We start from the raw sequence: 24,781 nt of genomic DNA, 5'->3' as shown, positions 1-24,781 counted from the left end.
AGATAATGTCCAAAGGGAAAAAGCCGTAACTGCAATCAGACTGCACGCCCATATAACCCTGTTCATCATCTAGAACAGTGGCTTCAAACTGTGGTGCTCAAGCCAACCCAACAGACCGAGTTTTAAGGATATCCCTGCTTGCGCACAGATGGAATAATCAAACTGACTGACGTACTAAGTAACTCACCTAAGCATGGATAGCCTTAAAACATGGACATTCTGGGTACCTTGAGGACTGCGTTTGGGAACCACTGATCTATGAAAAATATTTCTAATGCTATTTTATGTAGAGGAATACTGGGTACAGAGAAAATAAATCCTCAATAGACTAACCTGGGTCAGCAAAAACATTTGCCAACGGTGCAAAGTCTCAACAAATCCATGAATACAAGTTCTAATTATTTAACAATTCTGCCTAATATGGGTTGTCCGGTACAGGACCTGCGCAATTATTTGACTGTGATTACAGACAACAGATGTTGACGTGGACAGACCTGTCCTAGCTATTCAAACAGCTAGAATAGTGTCAGGCATTGTTTACTAGAGCTTCTGTCCAATCAGCTGCTGCCAATCGCATAAACCAACAGAGAGAAGAGAATTGGAGTTTTCCGCTCTGCCTTGTTGACATTACAAGACTGGACCAGAAGAGAAACAAAATTGTGGTGCCTGTACAAAGAAAGCAGCATGGGAAAGTGGAGGGGAGGGGGGGGGGGGGGGGGGGTAGCTGTAAATAAACTGCATAGCTCACTTGCAGTCAATATCAAAAAGTATATTTACATAAAATTAGGCTTTAAATATGGTGCGATGTCCGCGTTGACTAAAGGAAAAAATTGAAACAGGTGGTCATCATTAGTTTCTTCATAACGTAGTTTAGTCACTGAGGGAGTAAAGGGCAAACTGGAGGGCAAAAAAACAAAACAGCTGTATCATGCAATGCCTGTGTGACAATAATGTAACTCACTTATGTCTTCTCAACAAAGTCATTGATGGCAGGGATTTTCTCTTCTACATCTGCATATCCTTGTGACTGGACAAACACCTACTGATTAATAATACAGCACTGGAGAATCCATGTAAAAGCTGATACTAGTATGTTTCGAACAAATGTTTCAAACCAAATACACTTAAACTTCCATGGCCTTATCCAATTACATCAATCACAAGCCTCCTTTATTTTCACTACTCTGGACCATGCATTATACATAATCATAAACTGGGCAGTACGGATGGTGTAATGGTTAGCATTTCTGCCTCACAGCACTGAGGTCATGGGTCCCATTCCTACCATGGCTCTAACTGTGCGTAGTTTGTATATTCTCCCAGTACTTGCGTGGGTTTCCTCCGGGTACTCCGGTTTCCTCCCACAATCCAAAGATATACTGGTAGGTTAATTGGATCCCAACAAAATTAACCCTAGAGTCAATGTGTGTGCGTGTACATGTGTGAGGGAAAAAGACTGTAAAGCTCCACTAGGGCAGGGACTGATGTAAATGGCCAAATACTCTCTCTGTAAAGAGCTGCAGAATATGTGTGCGCTACATATATTTAACTGATGATAATAATAATAATAATAATAATAATAATATTAATATGACCATTTACTTACATTATGCAGACAAACTAACCTAAAAGCATCTTGTCTTTCTCTTTACAGACCACTAGCCATTGGCTCACTCACATACTAATTGCCCTTCAGTGCACTTGCATATGCTAACAGTGCAGACAACGCATGTAATGTGTGTAAAAATGGATTGCATTAGTAACAGATGCACTTTAGACAGGTATGCGGTCTATAGATCTACAGTGTCTAGTTAATCAGTAGGTCAACACCAAACAGTCAACATGGTCAAAAGGTTGACATGGTCATTAGGTCGACCTATAAAAGGCCGACAGTCTTTATGGTCGACAGGTAAAAAGGTCACATGTTCAAATAGACCACCTGAGTTTTTAAATGAATATTTTTTTTTACCTTTTTCATACTTTTGCATCTACGTGGACTACGGTTGGGAATAGTAACAGAGTGAAACTAGCCAAGCAAGGGGCCGCAGTGCACTTATTGGGGGTCCATGTGCTGAGACGGACACCAAAAAATTGCAAAAATGTTGTGGTAACCTTTTTCTGTGTCGACCATTTTCCATGCCAACCTTTTGTACCTGTCGACATCTCATAGGTCGACCTAACGACCATGTCGACCTTTTCACTGTCGAACATTTAGTATCAACTTAATGATTGCATACCTTTTTACTGTAGATCTACTGAACCGTAACAGTCCGAAAACATAATGTGGAGTTGGTCTTTTATACATGCTATCTGCAACATTTGTCTGCAAGGCAACCATCCTGTTATGTGCAAACTATGTACATAAGCTACAACATAAACGTTTAAAAAGCATATGCGTCTGTTTTAAACCAAATTGTTTGGTTTCTGCAAAAGAGATGGAGTGGTTAAGGTTCACTCTCCGCACAGCACTTCTCTTCATTAGATACATTTAAATGGCATATCCTTGTTCCTTGTGCCTGCATTATATACTAACAGAACACAGGCATTTACAGTATTAGTAAGCCTGACAAGAAACCGAGATCCCTGCTATGTTCGATTTTGACTATGCGATTTCCCTTGAACTCCCCCAGAGCCCAGATAGCACAGATAGGACAGATTTTGACTATCTGTGCTTGAGATTTTGTCTATGTACGATTTTGACCAAGTGCCAATTTTGACTATACTTTGTACTAGATAGTACACTAGATAGTGAAGATTGACTTGCCTGCACAGTCTATCCAGCCTTACGATACCGACCACACGGGAGCGTGCATCGGGATCGAATCTGTATCGCAAGCTGCCTAGCACCATGAGATATGCACTAACTTTTCATAAGATTTTGACTATATAGTCAAAATCTTACAGATTTATCTCACCGTGTGTACACACCCTTAGTCTAATATTGGTCATTTTCATAAAAAGTATGGTGGAAAGAAGGACAGGGATTGCGCATACTCCCAAATGGGGGTGACCACCTTATCCAAAGTTGCAATTATTTTATAGCACAGAATTTGGTAACCAGAATAATTTATGTGGAGTGAAAGGGAGCGCTTACTAACACCATTGCTGACTTCTATTGCTTGGATTAAGCTGGCTACACACTTGACCGACATGTCGGCATACCCACTGACGCTTCCGACCAAACAGATGATCCAGGTAAGTACACACACCTCCCGATCAGCCAATCAATGGGCGGTATTAAAATGATATATCACGCCAAATTTCCTTTCTAAAGTGATTCCTGTTGTCGCGCATATCACGCCCATAGTAATCAGGTATAGCTGTGTAAAGGGTTGGACGCCTCATGACCCAAGGGTAGCGAGCTGAAATGATGAAACCACACCTGTCAGAACAGGTGTGGAAGGGGACTTAAAGAATTGAATACCGCCCAATGTGTTGGTAAGGACAACCCAGCTGGGTGGCCATTTCACAAGTTGCCTGCCCAACTGTGATGTCAGTCCCCTGCCACAAGTGTACATGCGGTTGGCGGACCGCCTGTACACACAGCCAGATACACTTACATATCTGAAGATAGATCACCCATCGGCTGTGCTGCACAGCTGACGCAATAGGTCTATGATCGACGTTTTACACACCCGCCGACGGGCTCGCAATATACTGTCCACTCGCTTGAACAGCTGGTATATCAACCTGCTGGATTTTTGAGACAAATGAACAACTTTGTGACGCATTTACCCTTTTGGCTATTTGAAACTATCAACTTTTTGCTTTCATTTGCAGGGACTATTGTTTTTAAAATCTATATTGGTGCAGTGATTTATCTCTTCCACAATGTTTTATATATATATATATATATATATATATATATATATATATATATATATATATATATATATATATACACACCACACACACACACACACACACACACTAACATATACACATACATACTTACATACATACACACACACACCCCTTAGGAAGCCCGCACAGGGTGAAACACGTTGAGACTGACCTATGTGACCAGCCTTGATACCGGTTATCATTAAGCTAAGCTTTTTTTCATTAATAAATGTATTATTTTTTTCTGTGAAGAATAGTGGATATATTGATTGAGCTATCTACTACCACAGCTTCTTCTTGAATGCATGGATAAAAGACCTAATTGATGTGCACATTATTACCATAGATCTGGTACGCATACCATATAGGTGCGAGTGGCCCTAACTTGACAGACCATACTATTACACTATATGGCGATTGTCTCTGTGTTCCTGATTTGCAGGCAGTGAGATCTGACTTGACCCATTTAATAAGAGGACTGATAAGCGCTAATAGAAGCCACTATCTGGAACGTAACTTCGATATCTGCGTGTGTAGAGCACACCCTTTGTAAGACATACTACACATAGGTGCTTGTTCATCTTTTCTACTTCACAGAGCCTCTTTTTGCTACCTATACCTGGTGGCACTTTGAAGAACTGAGCTGCCGCCCAAAGAAGTGGAGGGTGTTCATGTAGGACTAAGCAGTCTGGATTAAGATAGATAGATAGATAGATAGATAGATAGATAGATAGACTATCTATATATATATATATATATATTTTATATATATTTATCTCTCTCTCTCTATATATATATATATATATATATATATATATATATATATATATATATATATATATATATATATATATATATATATATATATATATATATATATATATAACCCAAAGTCCAACAATATGGAGGTGCACTCATCAGGTTCAAACAGTCAACGGTTCTGGTTTGTTCATAACAGCTTTATTGCAGTGTATATTCGGCTCAATTAGTCGACGTTTCGATCCTAATTCGTGGATCTTTCTCAAGACAAGCTTCGATTTTTATACAGTTTTTGAAAGCATCATACATTGATTACTACAAAAGACAAAAGACAATAGATAGAGTAATTCTCTTAAAGGAACAAACACAAAACATATATATATATATAGACTGCCACACTCCAACAGTATTTGATTATAAGGGTCTCTCAGACACCCATCGTGATTCGAATGTAATCTCGCACCTATGTCTATATTGGCCAAACGTGCTCACCAGTCCCACGTCCAGAAAAATAAAACACCAATGTGAACTAGGACATTTCTCTTATACGTATAATGGCTGTGGTAACAGAACAACATCCACTTACTCAGGGAATCAATGTCTCTTGTTCAGACAATGAACGTGCTGTATGGATGGGTCAGACTTAGTACTAACAGGTTTCTGTAGGAGTAAATAGATATTTACATATAGACATGCATACATATATGGATGCATATGTGCACTCACATATATACACAACAGCATGTGTATGGTCACTTATTCAATAAACTTCAATAAATCCCCTCATTCCAGTACCACCAGTGTGACAACTTAAATTGCAATACTTACTGGTGTGCTTACTTAGCCACACAACCTCCGAGCAACTCTGACAACATAGGAGATCACTGTAAGGATAGTTCACATAGTTCATCCTCCAATAGTCAAAATAATATAGATCTACCAACTGCTCATGCTGATGTAATAACAGTACTCACCCACTCTACAGGAGATGCTGACACCTTCTACAGCCACAACTGTAACTAGCAAACTGACAGGACTTTTATACCCCTTACCCCGGAAGTGCAGGGACGGCCTCAAATGCGTCCCCCTCCTCGATTTTCTTACCTATATACTTTCACCCCCTACATGCTTATTGCCGTGTGGATAGATAAACTAATAGGTTAGCAGTCAAGGCCATCCGCGCCGCTGAGTTCGGCTCAGTGTGATTAATTACTTTTACAGCGCCGCTGGTGGAACGCATATGCGTTCCACAGCTCGATTTCCGGAAGTGCCTAGTTCATGCAAATAACTCTTAACGGTGGCCGCAATGGGCCAAGCTGAAAACTCGTTTTCCTTCTACAGGCTCTATAAACATGAGGCTTATGTTACCCAGGGAACGTATAAGCTAATTCATTCTTCTGGCTCACCTTGTTGAGCTCAATGATGGGAGGACAATTCAGTGTCCATGGAGCATCTAATAGAAGGATTTCTTTAACACTTCTTATTGACTATGTACACTCTAATCTTGCACACTCATGCAATATTGGGGTTGGGGCAAGTATGTTTACAAATATCAGTCTACTGGTCAGTCTATACTGGTGCTATCTCTCTTGGCCAAATAATATCTCGATATCCATATGGCCCGGTACTTTTAATGGAGTGTGGCAGTCATAATTAAACAGACTTAGTTAAACTAAACATTTATTAAAAAATATACATTAGTATATAGAAACATAGAAAATACATGTATTGACAAAGGTCATAGCGACACAAGACGAAATACCCAAGTTTCATATCACAATAGAGGAAACTTCTTAAAATATTGGACTCAAGCTACACTAGGATAACTAAATGAACCCTATCAGGGTATCTGATGTATTCTACAATTATTTATGTCGGCTTAGGTAAATCCATATTGTGTCGCCAATGGCCTCATTAGTGGTACATCCTATCTGCTAAATCACAGGGCACTGTATTCTACCTATTAATGGAAATTATTGGATAGATGGCCTTTAACTGAAAATTCATAAAAAGACATTCATCGCAGAGTGCTCATTAAGGCCTTTAGGTGAGACAGTATTTAGATGTGAAATCCAAAAACTTTCTCTTTTACGTAGGACTAAAGCACGATCACCCCCATTGGGTAAGGGCGGAACCCAATCAATTAATCTGCATTTTAGATTGGCTACCTGGTGTCCTCTTTGTAGGTAATGTCTGGCTACCGGCTTGTCTGTGGTACCTGTTTGTATTGCTGTTCTGATAGACAGCCGATGGTTTGCCATCCTATCCCGAAAACATCGGGTTGTAAGCCCTACATAGCATAGTCCACAGGGGCATGTAAGTGTATATACCACAAAGTCTAGTCTACAATGTAAATGGTACTTTATCTTAATCTTCTTCCCTGAATGTGGATGGGGAAAGGTAGAGCCGGTCAATAAAGATCTACAGGTAGTGCACTTCCCACAAGAGAAGCAACCAGGTTTACTGCTCATAATCTGCAGGAAATTTTGTTTGGTTTCAGGCTCCATTGTGGGCCTCATAAGCATTTGTTTGAGGTTGGGTCCTCTTTTGTAGGCCATCATAGGGGGATCCATGTATGTAAAGGGTAACTTTTGGTCAGTTTTTAATACTGGCCAGTGTTTGCGCAATGTCTTACGCGTAAAATGTGCGTAGTTATCAAACTTGGTGGTAAAAACCATTCTATTCTCATTGCTGGCTGCCTTAGGCTCAGTCCTACTGTATATTTTTCTGGCTTTTCGAAGACTGTTGCTGATCATTTTAGGTGAATACCCTCTCTGGCTGAATCGCTGTTTCATCTCTACCAGTTGCTCCTCCCTTATATTTGCCTCATTGTTAATGCGCATCACTCGTAAGAACTGCGAAATAGGCAAATTGGATTTTAACGATGGGGGATGAAAACTGCTGGTCAACAACGTAGTGTTCCTATCAGTAGGTTTCCTATAGACTGATGTTACAAAGGCTTGATCCACAATGGATACCTGTACATCAAGGAAATGTATTGAATCATAGGAACTTTCATGAGTGAATTTTACAGGGCTCTGAAGTAAATTGATGTCGTTCACCATCTCAACAAACGATTCCTGTGTATCCTTCCATATAAGGAAGACATCATCAATGAATCTTTTGTAAAAGGATATTTTAGATCCATATACCGGTAAGATGTATGTCTCCTCAAATTTAGCCATATATAAATTTGCATATGCAGGCGCCAGGTTGGAGCCCATGGCCGTACCTGATACCTGGAGGTAGTATGAATCCTTATACCTGAAATGGTTCTGACTCAATACAAGATTGGTGAGTTCCAATACATATTCAGTTGGTACCTCTCCTTCTCGTTTTCCTCTGAGCGTCTCTCTAATAGCTTCTAATCCATCATTATGTGGTATGATAGTGTACAGTGACTGTACATCCATGGTGGCCAGAAGGCACTTGTCTCTGGGAGCACCATGTAATCCAAGTTGGATAAGGAAATCACTCGTATCCCGTATATAACTACGGCATTCACATACAAATGGCTGAAGTATATAGTCAACCCACTTGGCAATGGGCTGTAACAATGAACCCTCAGCCGCTATTATAGGTCGCCCAGGTGGTTTGGTCATTGTTTTATGGATTTTTGGAGTAGTATAGATGATTGGGCATTTAGGTTCATCTACACTTAAAAATTCAAAAAGATCCTGATCAATCAAATTACTCTCGATGCCTCTCTTTAAGCTCAAGTCAATGGTCTTTTTAATCATGGGGATAGGATTCTTATTGACCCTATTGTACACATTGGTGTCTGCCAGCTGGCGACATATCTCTAGGTCATACTCTACCCAGTCCTGGACCACCACGGCTCCTCCCTTATCCGCTGGTCTTATTACAATTGAGGTATCATCTCTCAGGTTTTTAAGTGCTGTTCTCTCACCAGGGGTCAGATTGTCATAGAGACGTGTTGGCTTAAAATGTTGCACATCATTTTCAACCAGTCTGAGAAAAGTCTTTATGCTAGGATTGTGGGATATAGGATCAAATTTAGAACTTTTTTTAAAAATCTTTCTGTCAGCCACTTTAGGTTGACCAGAGAAGTGTTCCTTCAGTCTAAGATTTCTCCCAAACTTATATTGGTCAATGGTTCCTTGGAATACTTGATGTGGAAAAGTGGGAACAAACGACAATCCTCTAGCAAGAAGACTGACCTCAGACTGATTGAGGCCTCTATGGGATAAGTTGAATACCAGATCTAAGTTTGTTTCCTGCGGCCTCTTCTTTTTACAACCGCCTCTCCGTGTGACTGATCTGTGTTTCGTGAGTTCCCTTGGGCTGGTGGGAGGCCTTTGGGTCCGGTATTTTTGTCTAAAAAATTAGAGGTGTTACCCCGTTGTACATCAGACAAATCGGTGTCTGAGGTTGATATGGAGGAAACAATATCACGAGAGAATGGGGCTTGCCGGCGTTTCCTAAAAAAACGCCCTGATCGATCACCCTGTTGTGTATTACTGTTTCCTAACAACCATCTATATACCATATGATTTTGATAGTCAGCTGTAACTGTGGCTAATTTTTTTCTTTTGAAAGAGGTGAGTTCCTTCTTATAGGTATCGACTTGTGTCTGCAGTCTGTCTACCCAATTATTGGTCTTATCTTCACGTAATGTGGATAGGGAGAGAGTCTCAAATTGCTCAATCTCTATTTTAACCTTTTTAAGTTCGGTTCCCACCTCTTCTATCACTAGTATTAAAAGATCAAGTGAACATTTATTTAGGATAGAACACCACCTGCTGCAAAATACTGGGTTATTCCTACCGATGGTGGGTACATTATTAACCCTAAAACCACGTGGTAATAATTTACGTCTGTGGTATTCAGACAAAAACTGTCCATGTAACAATAGGTCCACCTCCCGCCGTTTTAATCTCAATATCCTATAGAATATGTCTGCTGATGATTCAGCCGGTAACGTTTCAAAATCCAGTTTATCAAATAAAACTTTTTCAATATCTTCATCGGTAAAGGAGATAATACCTTGCTCTGCCTGAGATAGAAGGCCTTCATTAAACAGGCATGAGCCTCCTTGGGCCATTACTTACAGTATCTGTGATATACAGAGGATTTTACCACAATACAGAATTACATACAAAGACAACATACAATTTTGTTTTAAAAAAAACTTAAAATTCTGTCCAAACAAAATATGTTTAAGTTTCAATTCCTTAATTGGTAGATATTAAGGTGATAGGTGTCAGGAAAATATAGATGCACTAAGGCAGCCATACATATTATACCATGTATGTTCCTGCACTCACATCAGTACTATAAACAACAGTAGGGTGCTCCCTAGTGGAAATCTCCCCAAACAGGGTGGATCCACAATATTTAACCCAAAGTCCAACAATATGGAGGTGCACTCATCAGGTTCAAACAGTCAACGGTTCTGGTTTGTTCATAACAGCTTTATTGCAGTGTATATTCGGCTCAATTAGTCGACGTTTCGATCCTAATTCGTGGATCTTTCTCAAGACAAGCTTCGATTTTTATACAGTTTTTGAAAGCATCATACATTGATTACTACAAAAGACAAAAGACAATAGATAGAGTAATTCTCTTAAAGGAACAAACACAAAACATATATATATATATATATATAGACTGCCACACTCCAACAGTATTTGATTATAAGGGTCTCTCAGACACCCATCGTGATTCGAATGTAATCTCGCACCTATGTCTATATTGGCCAAACGTGCTCACCAGTCCCACGTCCAGAAAAATAAAACACCAATGTGAACTAGGACATTTCTCTTATACGTATAATGGCTGTGGTAACAGAACAACATCCACTTACTCAGGGAATCAATGTCTCTTGTTCAGACAATGAACGTGCTGTATGGATGGGTCAGACTTAGTACTAACAGGTTTCTGTAGGAGTAAATAGATATTTACATATAGACATGCATACATATATGGATGCATATGTGCACTCACATATATACACAACAGCATGTGTATGGTCACTTATTCAATAAACTTCAATAAATCCCCTCATTCCAGTACCACCAGTGTGACAACTTAAATTGCAATACTTACTGGTGTGCTTACTTAGCCACACAACCTCCGAGCAACTCTGACAACATAGGAGATCACTGTAAGGATAGTTCACATAGTTCATCCTCCAATAGTCAAAATAATATAGATCTACCAACTGCTCATGCTGATGTAATAACAGTACTCACCCACTCTACAGGAGATGCTGACACCTTCTACAGCCACAACTGTAACTAGCAAACTGACAGGACTTTTATACCCCTTACCCCGGAAGTGCAGGGACGGCCTCAAATGCGTCCCCCTCCTCGATTTTCTTACCTATATACTTTCACCCCCTACATGCTTATTGCCGTGTGGATAGATAAACTAATAGGTTAGCAGTCAAGGCCATCCGCGCCGCTGAGTTCGGCTCAGTGTGATTAATTACTTTTACAGCGCCGCTGGTGGAACGCATATGCGTTCCACAGCTCGATTTCCGGAAGTGCCTAGTTCATGCAAATAACTCTTAACGGTGGCCGCAATGGGCCAAGCTGAAAACTCGTTTTCCTTCTACAGGCTCTATAAACATGAGGCTTATGTTACCCAGGGAACGTATAAGAGTTATTTGCATGAACTAGGCACTTCCGGAAATCGAGCTGTGGAACGCATATGCGTTCCACCAGCGGCGCTGTAAAAGTAATTAATCACACTGAGCCGAACTCAGCGGCGCGGATGGCCTTGACTGCTAACCTATTAGTTTATCTATCCACACGGCAATAAGCATGTAGGGGGTGAAAGTATATAGGTAAGAAAATCGAGGAGGGGGACGCATTTGAGGCCGTCCCTGCACTTCCGGGGTAAGGGGTATAAAAGTCCTGTCAGTTTGCTAGTTACAGTTGTGGCTGTAGAAGGTGTCAGCATCTCCTGTAGAGTGGGTGAGTACTGTTATTACATCAGCATGAGCAGTTGGTAGATCTATATTATTTTGACTATTGGAGGATGAACTATGTGAACTATCCTTACAGTGATCTCCTATGTTGTCAGAGTTGCTCGGAGGTTGTGTGGCTAAGTAAGCACACCAGTAAGTATTGCAATTTAAGTTGTCACACTGGTGGTACTGGAATGAGGGGATTTATTGAAGTTTATTGAATAAGTGACCATACACATGCTGTTGTGTATATATGTGAGTGCACATATGCATCCATATATGTATGCATGTCTATATGTAAATATCTATTTACTCCTACAGAAACCTGTTAGTACTAAGTCTGACCCATCCATACAGCACGTTCATTGTCTGAACAAGAGACATTGATTCCCTGAGTAAGTGGATGTTGTTCTGTTACCACAGCCATTATACGTATAAGAGAAATGTCCTAGTTCACATTGGTGTTTTATTTTTTATTTTTCTGGACGTGGGACTGGTGAGCACGTTTGGCCAATATAGACATAGGTGCGAGATTACATTCGAATCACGATGGGTGTCTGAGAGACCCTTATAATCAAATACTGTTGGAGTGTGGCAGTCTATATATATATATATGTTTTGTGTTTGTTCCTTTAAGAGAATTACTCTATCTATTGTCTTTTGTCTTTTGTAGTAATCAATGTATGATGCTTTCAAAAACTGTATAAAAATCGAAGCTTGTCTTGAGAAAGATCCACGAATTAGGATCGAAACGTCGACTAATTGAGCCGAATATACACTGCAATAAAGCTGTTATGAACAAACCAGAACCGTTGACTGTTTGAACCTGATGAGTGCACCTCCATATTGTTGGACTTTGGGTTAAATATTGTGGATCCACCCTGTTTGGGGAGATTTCCACTAGGGAGCACCCTACTGTTGTTTATAGTACTGATGTGAGTGCAGGAACATACATGGTATAATATGTATGGCTGCCTTAGTGCATCTATATTTTCCTGACACCTATCACCTTAATATCTACCAATTAAGGAATTGAAACTTAAACATATTTTGTTTGGACAGAATTTTAAGTTTTTTTTTAAAACAAAATTGTATGTTGTCTTTGTATGTAATTCTGTATTGTGGTAAAATCCTCTGTATATCACAGATACTGTAAGTAATGGCCCAAGGAGGCTCATGCCTGTTTAATGAAGGCCTTCTATCTCAGGCAGAGCAAGGTATTATCTCCTTTACCGATGAAGATATTGAAAAAATAAGAATTTACTTACCGATAATTCTATTTCTCGGAGTCCGTAGTGGATGCTGGGGTTCCTGAAAGGACCATGGGGAATAGCGGCTCCGCAGGAGACAGGGCACAAAAAAGTAAAGCTTTACTAGGTCAGGTGGTGTGCACTGGCTCCTCCCCCTATGACCCTCCTCCAGACTCCAGTTAGGTACTGTGCCCGGACGAGCATACACAATAAGGGAGGCATTTTGAATCCCGGGTAAGACTCATACCAGCCACACCAATCACACCGTACAACTTGTGATCTAAACCCAGTTAACAGTATGACAACAGAAAGGGCCTCTTAAAGATGGCTCCTTAACAATAACCCGAATTAGTTAACAATAACTATGTACAAGTATTGCAGATAATCCGCACTTGGGATGGGCGCCCAGCATCCACTACGGACTCCGAGAAATAGAATTATCGGTAAGTAAATTCTTATTTTCTCTATCGTCCTAAGTGGATGCTGGGGTTCCTGAAAGGACCATGGGGATTATACCAAAGCTCCCAAACGGGCGGGAGAGTGCGGATGACTCTGCAGCACCGAATGAGAGAACTCCAGGTCCTCCTTTGCCAGGGTATCAAATTTGTAAAATTTTACAAACGTGTTCTCCCCCGACCACGTAGCTGCTCGGCAGAGTTGTAATGCCGAGACCCCTCGGGCAGCCGCCCCAGATGAGCCCACCTTCCTTGTGGAGTGGGCTTTTACAGTTTTAGGCTGTGGCAGGCCTGCCACAGAATGTGCAAGTTGAATTGTGTTACAAATCCAACGAGCAATCGACTGCTTAGAAGCAGGTGCGCCCAACTTGTTGGGTGCATACAATATAAACAGCGAGTCAGATTTTCTGACTCCAGCCGTCCTTGCAATGTATATTTTTAAGGCTCTGACAACGTCCAACAACTTGGAGTCCTCCAAGTCGCTAGTGGCCGCAGGCACCACAATAGGTTGGTTCAGATGAAATGCTGATACCACTTTAGGGAGAAAATGCGGACGAGTCCGCAGTTCTGCCCTATCCGAATGGAAGATTAGATAAGGACTTTTATAAGATAAAGCCGCCAATTCAGATACTCTCCTGGCAGAGGCCAGGGCTAGTAACATAGTCACTTTCAATGTGAGATATTTCAAATCCACCTTTTTCAATGGTTCAAACCAATGGGATTTGAGGAAATCTAAAACTACATTTAGATCCCACGGTGCCACCGGAGGCACCACAGGAGGCTGTATATGCAGTACTCCCTTGACAAAAGTCTGGACCTCAGGGACAGAGGCCAATTCTTTTTGGAAGAATATTGACAGGGCCGAAATTTGAACCTTAATGGATCCCAATTTGAGACCCATAGATAATCCTGATTGCAGGAAATGTAGGAAACGACCCAGTTGGAATTCCTCCGTCGGAACCCTCCGATCCTCGCACCACGCTACATATTTTCGCCAAATGCGGTGATAATGTTTCACGGTGACTTCCTTCCGTGCCTTAATCAAGGTAGGAATGACTTCTTCTGGAATGCCTTTCCCTTTTAGGATCTGGCGTTCAACCGCCATGCCGTCAAACGCAGCCGCGGTAAGTCTTGAAAAAGACAGGGACCCTGCTGTAGCAGGTCCCTTCTCAGAGGTAGAGGCCACGGTTCGTCCGTGAGCATCTCTTGAAGTTCCGGATACCAAGTCCTTCTCGGCCAATCCGGAACCACTAGTATTGTTCTTACTCTTCTTTGCCGTATGATCTTCAATACCTTTGGTATGAGCGGCAGAGGAGGAAACACATACACTGACTGGTACACCCAAGGAGTTACCAGTGCGTCCACAGCTATTGCCTGTGGATCTCTTGACCTGGCGCAATATTTGTCCAGTTTCTTGTTGAGGCGAGACGCCATCATGTCTACAATTGGTCTTTCCCAACGGTCTATTAACATGTTGAAGACTTCTGGATGTAGACCCCACTCTCCCGGATGAAGATCGTGTCTGCTGAGGAAGTCTGCTTCCCAGTTGTCCACGCCCGGGATGAACACTGCTGACAGTGCTATCACGTGATTCTCCGCCCAGCGAAGAATCTTGGCAGCTTCTGCCATTGCACTCCTGCTTCTTGTGCCGCCCTGCCTGTTTACATGGGCGACCGCCGTGATGTTGTCCGACTGAATCAACACCGGCTTTCCTTGCAGGAGAAGTTCCGCCTGGCTTAGAGCATTGTAGATTGCTCTTAGTTCCAGAATGTTTATGTGAAGAGACTTTTCCAGACTCGTCCATACTCCCTGGAAGTTTCTTCCTTGTGTGACTGCTCCCCAGCCTCTCAGGCTGGCGTCCGTGGTCACCAGGATCCAATCCTGAATGCCGAATCTGCGGCCTTCTAATAGGTGAGCCTTCTGCAACCACCACAGAAGTGACACCCTTGTCTTTGGTGACAGGGTTATTCGCAGGTGCATCTGCAGATGCGACCCTGACCATTTGTCCAACAGATCCCTTTGGAATATTCTTGCATGGAATCTGCCGAATGGAATTGCTTCGTAAGAAGCCACCATTTTTCCCAGGACTCTTGTGCATTGATGTACTGACACTTTTCCTGGTTTTAGGAGGTTCCTGACCAGATCGGATAACTCCTTGGCTTTTTCCTCTGGAAGGAAAACCTTTTTCTGAACCGTGTCCAGAATCATTCCTAGGAACAGCAGACGAGTTGTCGGGATTAAATGGGATTTTGGAATATTCAGAATCCACCCGTGTTGTCTTAGCACCTCTTGAGATAGTGCTAAAGCTGTCTCCAGCTGTTCTCTGGACCTTGCCCTTATTAGGAGATCGTCCAAGTATGGGATAACTAATACGCCTTTTCTTCGAAGAAGAATCATCATCTCGGCCATTACCTTGGTAAAGACCCGAGGCGCCGTGGACAATCCGAACGGCAGCGTCTGAAACTGATAGTGACAGTTTTGAACAATGAACCTGAGGTACCCCTGGTGTGCGGGGTAAATCGGAACGTGTAGATACGCATCCTTGATGTCCAAGGATACCATAAAGTCCCCTTCTTCCAGGTTCGCTATCACTGCTCTGAGTGACTCCATCTTGAACTTGAACTTTTTTATGTAGAGGTTCAAGTACTTCAGATTTAGAATAGGCCTTACCGAGCCATCCGGCTTCGGTACCACAAATAGAGTGGAATAATACCCCTTTCCTTGTTGTAATAGGGGTACTTTGACTATCACCTGCTGAGCGTACAGCTTGTGAATGGCTTCCAACACCCTCTCCCTTTCGGAAGAGACGGTTGGTAAGGCAGACTTCAGGAAACGATGAGGAGGATCCGTCTCTAATTCCAACCTGTACCCCTGAGATATTATCTGCAGGATCCAGGGGTCTACCTGCGAGTGAGCCCACTGCGCGCTGTAATTTTTGAGACGGCCCCCCACTGTCCCCGAGTCCGCTTGAGAGGCCCCAGCGTCATGCTGAGGTTTTTGCAGGAGCCGGGGAGGGCTTCTGTTCCTGGGAAGGAGCTGCCTGTTGGTGTCTCTTCCCTCTTCCTCTGCCTCGTGGCAGGTACGACAAGCCCTTTGCTCTCTTATTTTTGTAGGAGCGAAAAGGCTGCGGTTGAAAGGTCGGTGCCTTTCTCTGTTGGGGAGTGACTTGAGGTAAAAAAGTGGATTTCCCGGCAGTAGCCGTGGCCACCAAGTCTGATAGACCAACTCCAAATAACTCCTCCCCTTTATACGGCAAAACCTCCATGTGACGTTTTGAATCCGCATCGCCTGTCCACTGTCGTGTCCATAAGGCTCTTCTGGCTGAAATGGACATAGCACTCACCCGAGATGCCAGTGTGCAAATATCCCTCTGTGCATCACGCATATAGATAAATGCATCCTTTATTTGTTCTAACGACAGTAAAACATTGTCCCTATCTAGGGTATCAATATTTTCAATCAGGGATTCTGACCAAACTACTCCAGCACTGCACATCCAGGCAGTTGCTATAGCTGGTCGTAGTATAACACCTGCATGTGTGTATATATTCTTTTGAATAACTTCCATCTTTCTATCTGATGGATCCTTAAGTGCGGCCGTCTCAGGAGAGGGTAACGCCACTTGTTTGGATAAGCGTGTGAGCGCCTTGTCCACCTTAGGGGGTGTTTCCCAGCGCGCCCTAACCTCTGGCGGGAAAGGGTATAATGCCAATAACTTTTTTGAAATTATCAACTTTTTATCAGGAGCAACCCACGCTTCATCACACACGTCATTTAATTCTTCTGATTCAGGAAAAACTGTTTGTAGTTTTTTCACACCATACATAATACCCTGTTTTACGGTATCTGTAGTATCAGCTAAATGTAACGTCTCCTTCATTGCCAAAATCATATAACGTGTGGCCCTACTGGAAAATACGTTTGAATTTCTACCGTCGTCACTGGAATCAGTGCCCGTGTCTGGGTCTGTGTCGACCGACTGAGGCAAAGGGCGTTTTACAGCCCCTGACGGTGTTTGAGGCGCCTGGACAGGCATTAATTGATTGTCCGGCCGCCTCATGTCCTCAACTGACTGTTTAAGGGAAGATAAACCATCACGTAATTCCACAAATAAAGGCATCCATTCTGGTGTCGACCCCCTGGGGGGTGACATCTGCATATTTGGCAATTGCTCCGCCTCCACACCAATATCGTCCTCATACATGTCGACACCACGTACCGACACACACCGCAAACTCACAGGGAATGCTCTAATGAAGACAGGACCCACTAGCCCTTTTGGGGAGACAGAGGGAGAGTCTGCCAGCACACACCACAAAGCGCTATATATACAAGGGATATCCTTATATTAAGTGCTCCCTTATAGCTGCTTTAATATATATATATATAGCCATTAATGTGCCCCCCCTCTCTGTTTTACCCTGTTTCTGTAGTGCAGTGCAGGGGAGAGACCTGGGAGCCGTTCTGACCAGCGGAGCTGTGACAGAAAATGGCGCCGTGTGCTGAGGAGATAGGCCCCGCCCCTTTTTCGGCGGGTTCTTCTCCCGCTATTTTTCCAGTCAGGCAGGGGTTAAATATCTCCATATAGCCCCTATGGGCTATATGTGAGGTATTTTTAGCCTTGTATAAGGTTTATATTTGCCTCTCAGAGCGCCCCCCCCCAGCGCTCTGCACCCTCAGTGACTGCCCAGTGAAGTGTGCTGAGAGGAAAATGGCGCACAGCTGCAGTGCTGTGCGCTACCTTATGAAGACTGAGGAGTCTTCAGCCGCCGGTTTCCGGACCTCTTCACGCTTCAGCATCTGCAAGGGGGTCGGCGGCGCGGCTCCGGGACCGGACTCCACGGCTGGGCCTGTGTTCGATCCCTCTGGAGCTAATGGTGTCCAGTAGCCAAGCAGCAAATCCACTCTGCATGCAGGTGAGTTTACTACTTTCCCCCTAAGTCCCACGTTGCAGTGATCCTGTTGCCAGCAGGACTCACTGTAAAGAAAAAAACCTAAACTAAACTTTCTCTAAGCAGCTCTTTAGGAGAGCCACCTAGATTGCACCCTTCTCGTTCGGGCACAAAATCTAACTGGAGTCTGGAGGAGGGTCATAGGGGGAGGAGCCAGTGCACACCACCTGACCTAGTAAAGCTTTACTTTTTTGTGCCCTGTCTCCTGCGGAGCCGCTATTCCCCATGGTCCTTTCAGGAACCCCAGCATCCACTTAGGACGATAGAGAAAGTTTTATTTGATAAACTGGATTTTGAAACGTTACCGGCTGAATCATCAGCAGACATATTCTATAGGATATTGAGATTAAAACGGCGGGAGGTGGACCTATTGTTACATGGACAGTTTTTGTCTGAATACCACAGACGTAAATTATTACCACGTGGTTTTAGGGTTAATAATGTACCCACCATCGGTAGGAATAACCCAGTATTTTGCAGCAGGTGGTGTTCTATCCTAAATAAATGTTCACTTGATCTTTTAATACTAGTGATAGAAGAGGTGGGAACCGAACTTAAAAAGGTTAAAATAGAGATTGAGCAATTTGAGACTCTCTCCCTATCCACATTACGTGAAGATAAGACCAATAATTGGGTAGACAGACTGCAGACACAAGTCGATACCTATAAGAAGGAACTCACCTCTTTCAAAAGAAAAAAATTAGCCACAGTTACAGCTGACTATCAAAATCATATGGTATATAGATGGTTGTTAGGAAACAGTAATACACAACAGGGTGATCGATCAGGGCGTTTTTTTAGGAAACGCCGGCAAGCCCCATTCTCTCGTGATATTGTTTCCTCCATATCAACCTCAGACACCGATTTGTCTGATGTACAACGGGGTAACACCTCTAATTTTTTAGACAAAAATACCGGACCCAAAGGCCTCCCACCAGCCCAAGGGAACTCACGAAACACAGATCAGTCACACGGAGAGGCGGTTGTAAAAAGAAGAGGCCGCAGGAAACAAACTTAGATCTGGTATTCAACTTATCCCATAGAGGCCTCAATCAGTCTGAGGTCAGTCTTCTTGCTAGAGGATTGTCGTTTGTTCCCACTTTTCCACATCAAGTATTCCAAGGAACCATTGACCAATATAAGTTTGGGAGAAATCTTAGACTGAAGGAACACTTCTCTGGTCAACCTAAAGTGGCTGACAGAAAGATTTTTAAAAAAAGTTCTAAATTTGATCCTATATCCCACAATCCTAGCATAAAGACTTTTCTCAGACTGGTTGAAAATGATGTGCAACATTTTAAGCCAACACGTCTCTATGACAATCTGACCCCTGGTGAGAGAACAGCACTTAAAAACCTGAGAGATGATACCTCAATTGTAATAAGACCAGCGGATAAGGGAGGAGCCGTGGTGGTCCAGGACTGGGTAGAGTATGACCTAGAGATATGTCGCCAGCTGGCAGACACCAATGTGTACAATAGGGTCAATAAGAATCCTATCCCCATGATTAAAAAGACCATTGACTTGAGCTTAAAGAGAGGCATCGAGAGTAATTTGATTGATCAGGATCTTTTTGAATTTTTAAGTGTAGATGAACCTAAATGCCCAATCATCTATACTACTCCAAAAATCCATAAAACAATGACCAAACCACCTGGGCGACCTATAATAGCGGCTGAGGGTTCATTGTTACAGCCCATTGCCAAGTGGGTTGACTATATACTTCAGCCATTTGTATGTGAATGCCGTAGTTATATACGGGATACGAGTGATTTCCTTATCCAACTTGGATTACATGGTGCTCCCAGAGACAAGTGCCTTCTGGCCACCATGGATGTACAGTCACTGTACACTATCATACCACATAATGATGGATTAGAAGCTATTAGAGAGACGCTCAGAGGAAAACGAGAAGGAGAGGTACCAACTGAATATGTATTGGAACTCACCAATCTTGTATTGAGTCAGAACCATTTCAGGTATAAGGATTCATACTACCTCCAGGTATCAGGTACGGCCATGGGCTCCAACCTGGCGCCTGCATATGCAAATTTATATATGGCTAAATTTGAGGAGACATACATCTTACCGGTATATGGATCTAAAATATCCTTTTACAAAAGATTCATTGATGATGTCTTCCTTATATGGAAGGATACACAGGAATCGTTTGTTGAGATGGTGAACGACATCAATTTACTTCAGAGCCCTGTAAAATTCACTCATGAAAGTTCCTATGATTCAATACATTTCCTTGATGTACAGGTATCCATTGTGGATCAAGCCTTTGTAACATCAGTCTATAGGAAACCTACTGATAGGAACACTACGTTGTTGACCAGCAGTTTTCATCCCCCATCGTTAAAATCCAATTTGCCTATTTCGCAGTTCTTACGAGTGATGCGCATTAACAATGAGGCAAATATAAGGGAGGAGCAACTGGTAGAGATGAAACAGCGATTCAGCCAGAGAGGGTATTCAACTAAAATGATCAGCAACAGTCTTCGAAAAGCCAGAAAAATATACAGTAGGACTGAGCCTAAGGCAGCCAGCAATGAGAATAGAATGGTTTTTACCACCAAGTTTGATAACTACGCACATTTTACGCGTAAGACATTGCGCAAACACTGGCCAGTATTAAAAACTGACCAAAAGTTACCCTTTACATACATGGATCCCCCTATGATGGCCTACAAAAGAGGACCCAACCTCAAACAAATGCTTATGAGGCCCACAATGGAGCCTGAAACCAAACAAAATTTCCTGCAGATTATGAGCAGTAAACCTGGTTGCTTCTCTTGTGGGAAGTGCACTACCTGTAGATCTTTATTGACCGGCTCTACCTTTCCCCATCCACATTCAGGGAAGAAGATTAAGATAAAGTACCATTTACATTGTAGACTAGACTTTGTGGTATATACACTTACATGCCCCTGTGGACTATGCTATGTAGGGCTTACAACCCGATGTTTTCGGGATAGGATGGCAAACCATCGGCTGTCTATCAGAACAGCAATACAAACAGGTACCACAGACAAGCCGGTAGCCAGACATTACCTACAAAGAGGACACCAGGTAGCCAATCTAAAATGCAGATTAATTGATTGGGTTCCGCCCTTACCCAATGGGGGTGATCGTGCTTTAGTCCTACGTAAAAGAGAAAGTTTTTGGATTTCACATCTAAATACTGTCTCACCTAAAGGCCTTAATGAGCACTCTGCGATGAATGTCTTTTTATGAATTTTCAGTTAAAGGCCATCTATCCAATAATTTCCATTAATAGGTAGAATACAGTGCCCTGTGATTTAGCAGATAGGATGTACCACTAATGAGGCCATTGGCGACACAATATGGATTTACCTAAGCCGACATAAATAATTGTAGAATACATCAGATACCCTGATAGGGTTCATTTAGTTATCCTAGTGTAGCTTGAGTCCAATATTTTAAGAAGTTTCCTCTATTGTGATATGAAACTTGGGTATTTCGTCTTGTGTCGCTATGACCTTTGTCAATACATGTATTTTCTATGTTTCTATATACTAATGTATATTTTTTAATAAATGTTTAGTTTAACTAAGTCTGTTTAATTATGACTGCCACACTCCATTAAAAGTACCGGGCCATATGGATATCGAGATATTATTTGGCCAAGAGAGATAGCACCAGTATAGACTGACCAGTAGACTGATATTTGTAAACATACTTGCCCCAACCCCAATATTGCATGAGTGTGCAAGATTAGAGTGTACATAGTCAATAAGAAGTGTTAAAGAAATCCTTCTATTAGATGCTCCATGGACACTGAATTGTCCTCCCATCATTGAGCTCAACAAGGTGAGCCAGAAGAATGAATTAGCTTATACGTTCCCTGGGTAACATAAGCCTCATGTTTATAGAGCCTGTAGAAGGAAAACGAGTTTTCAGCTTGGCCCATTGCGGCCACCGTTAAGAGTTATTTGCATGAACTAGGCACTTCCGGAAATCGAGCTGTGGAACGCATATGCGTTCCACCAGCGGCGCTGTAAAAGTAATTAATCACACTGAGCCGAACTCAGCGGCGCGGATGGCCTTGACTGCTAACCTATTAGTTTATCTATCCACACGGCAATAAGCATGTAGGGGGTGAAAGTATATAGGTAAGAAAATCGAGGAGGGGGACGCATTTGAGGCCGTCCCTGCACTTCCGGGGTAAGGGGTATAAAAGTCCTGTCAGTTTGCTAGTTACAGTTGTGGCTGTAGAAGGTGTCAGCATCTCCTGTAGAGTGGGTGAGTACTGTTATTACATCAGCATGAGCAGTTGGTAGATCTATATTATTTTGACTATTGGAGGATGAACTATGTGAACTATCCTTACAGTGATCTCCTATGTTGTCAGAGTTGCTCGGAGGTTGTGTGGCTAAGTAAGCACACCAGTAAGTATTGCAATTTAAGTTGTCACACTGGTGGTACTGGAATGAGGGGATTTATTGAAGTTTATTGAATAAGTGACCATACACATGCTGTTGTGTATATATGTGAGTGCACATATGCATCCATATATGTATGCATGTCTATATGTAAATATCTATTTACTCCTACAGAAACCTGTTAGTACTAAGTCTGACCCATCCATACAGCACGTTCATTGTCTGAACAAGAGACATTGATTCCCTGAGTAAGTGGATGTTGTTCTGTTACCACAGCCATTATACGTATAAGAGAAATGTCCTAGTTCACATTGGTGTTTTATTTTTCTGGACGTGGGACTGGTGAGCACGTTTGGCCAATATAGACATAGGTGCGAGATTACATTCGAATCACGATGGGTGTCTGAGAGACCCTTATAATCAAATACTGTTGGAGTGTGGCAGTCTATATATATATATATGTTTTGTGTTTGTTCCTTTAAGAGAATTACTCTATCTATTGTCTTTTGTCTTTTGTAGTAATCAATGTATGATGCTTTCAAAAACTGTATAAAAATCGAAGCTTGTCTTGAGAAAGATCCACGAATTAGGATCGAAACGTCGACTAATTGAGCCGAATATACACTGCAATAAAGCTGTTATGAACAAACCAGAACCGTTGACTGTTTGAACCTGATGAGTGCACCTCCATATTGTTGGACTTTGGGTTAAATATTGTGGATCCACCCTGTTTGGGGAGATTTCCACTAGGGAGCACCCTACTGTTGTTTATAGTACTGATGTGAGTGCAGGAACATACATGGTATATATATATATAGATATATATAGATATATAGATAGATAGATATATAGATAGATAGATAGATATATAGATAGATATAGATAGATAGATATATATAGATAGATAGATAGATAGATAGATAGATAGATAGATAGATAGATAGATAGATAGATATATAGAGAGATATATAGAGAGATATATAGAGAGATAGATATATAGAGAGATATATAGAGAGATAGATATATAGAGAGATAGATATACAGGTTGAGTATCCCTTATCCAAAATCCCACATTTTTGGGTCCCCTACCAAGATAATGACATATATGTTATATATTAAGCGTATATATAAATATATTATATAGATATATAATATAATATACATATATATGTATGACATATTTCTTCCAAATACGGTGGTAATGTATAGACGTTACCCCCTTCCTGGCTTGGATCATAGTCGGGACAACTTTGTTAGGGATTCCTCTTCTGGCTAGAATCAGCCGTTCAACTTCCATGCCGTCAAACGTAGCCGCAGCCAACACAGAAGGGAGATCCTGGCTTTTGGCGACAGATGGATCCTCTGGTGCATGTGAAAATGCGATCCGGACCATTTGTCCAACAGATCGAGCTGGAAGGGTCTTGTGTGAAACTTTCCGTATTGAAGTGCCTTGTAAGAGGCCACAATTTTCCCCAGAAGGCGAATGCATAGATGCACAGATATCCGGGTTGGCTTCAGGACATTCCTAACCATCAACTGGATTACCAATGCCTTTTCCAATGGAAGGAACACTTTCTGCGACTCAGTGTCCAGTATCATTCCCAGGAATGAAAGCTTCCGTTTTGGCTCTAGGTGAGATTTCGGTAGGTTCTGAATCCACCTGTGATCCTGGAGAAGTTTGGTTGATAGACCAATGCTATCCACCAACCTCTCCCTGGATGGCGCCTTAATCATAAGATAGTCCAGGTACAGAATTATGTTCACTCCCTGTTTGCGGAGTAGAAACATCATCTACGCCATCACTTTGGTGAATACCCTCGGTGCCGTGGAGAGACCAAATGGCAGGGCCTGGAACTGGTAGTGACAGTACTGCAGTGCAAACCATAGATAAGCCTAATGAGGCGGCCAGATCAGAATGTGAAGGTATGCATCCTTGATATCCAGAGACACTAGGAATTCCCCTTCCTCCAGACCTGAGATCACCAGGTTCAAGGACTTGAGGTTCAGAATTGATCGTACCGAACCGTCCGGAAAAGGTTGAGCACAATTAACCCACAAAGAGCCCTTCAGGGAGACACAGTTACTTGGAGCCAGCCCCCACTGCGCCCTTATCGCTAATGCCAAGCTTAGCCGGGTCGCAGACTAAGTACCCTGATAGGGAACTTAGTACACTAATAAT

General features: G+C 42.3%; 1 protein-coding gene across 14 annotated transcripts in view; it reads right to left on the bottom strand.

Moving 5' to 3' along the window:
* NCOR1 (nuclear receptor corepressor 1) overlaps positions 1-24,781 on the bottom strand; it is a 426,430-nt gene that overhangs the window by 335,110 nt on the left and 66,539 nt on the right. The gene's annotated exons all lie outside the window — the stretch shown is intronic.

Source organism: Pseudophryne corroboree, chromosome 2 (genome assembly GCF_028390025.1).
Source record: "Pseudophryne corroboree isolate aPseCor3 chromosome 2, aPseCor3.hap2, whole genome shotgun sequence".
NCBI lineage: Eukaryota > Metazoa > Chordata > Amphibia > Anura > Myobatrachidae > Pseudophryne > Pseudophryne corroboree.
The sequence above is the reverse complement of the archived record's forward strand: the minus strand, read 5'-3'. Positions and strand labels throughout refer to the sequence as shown.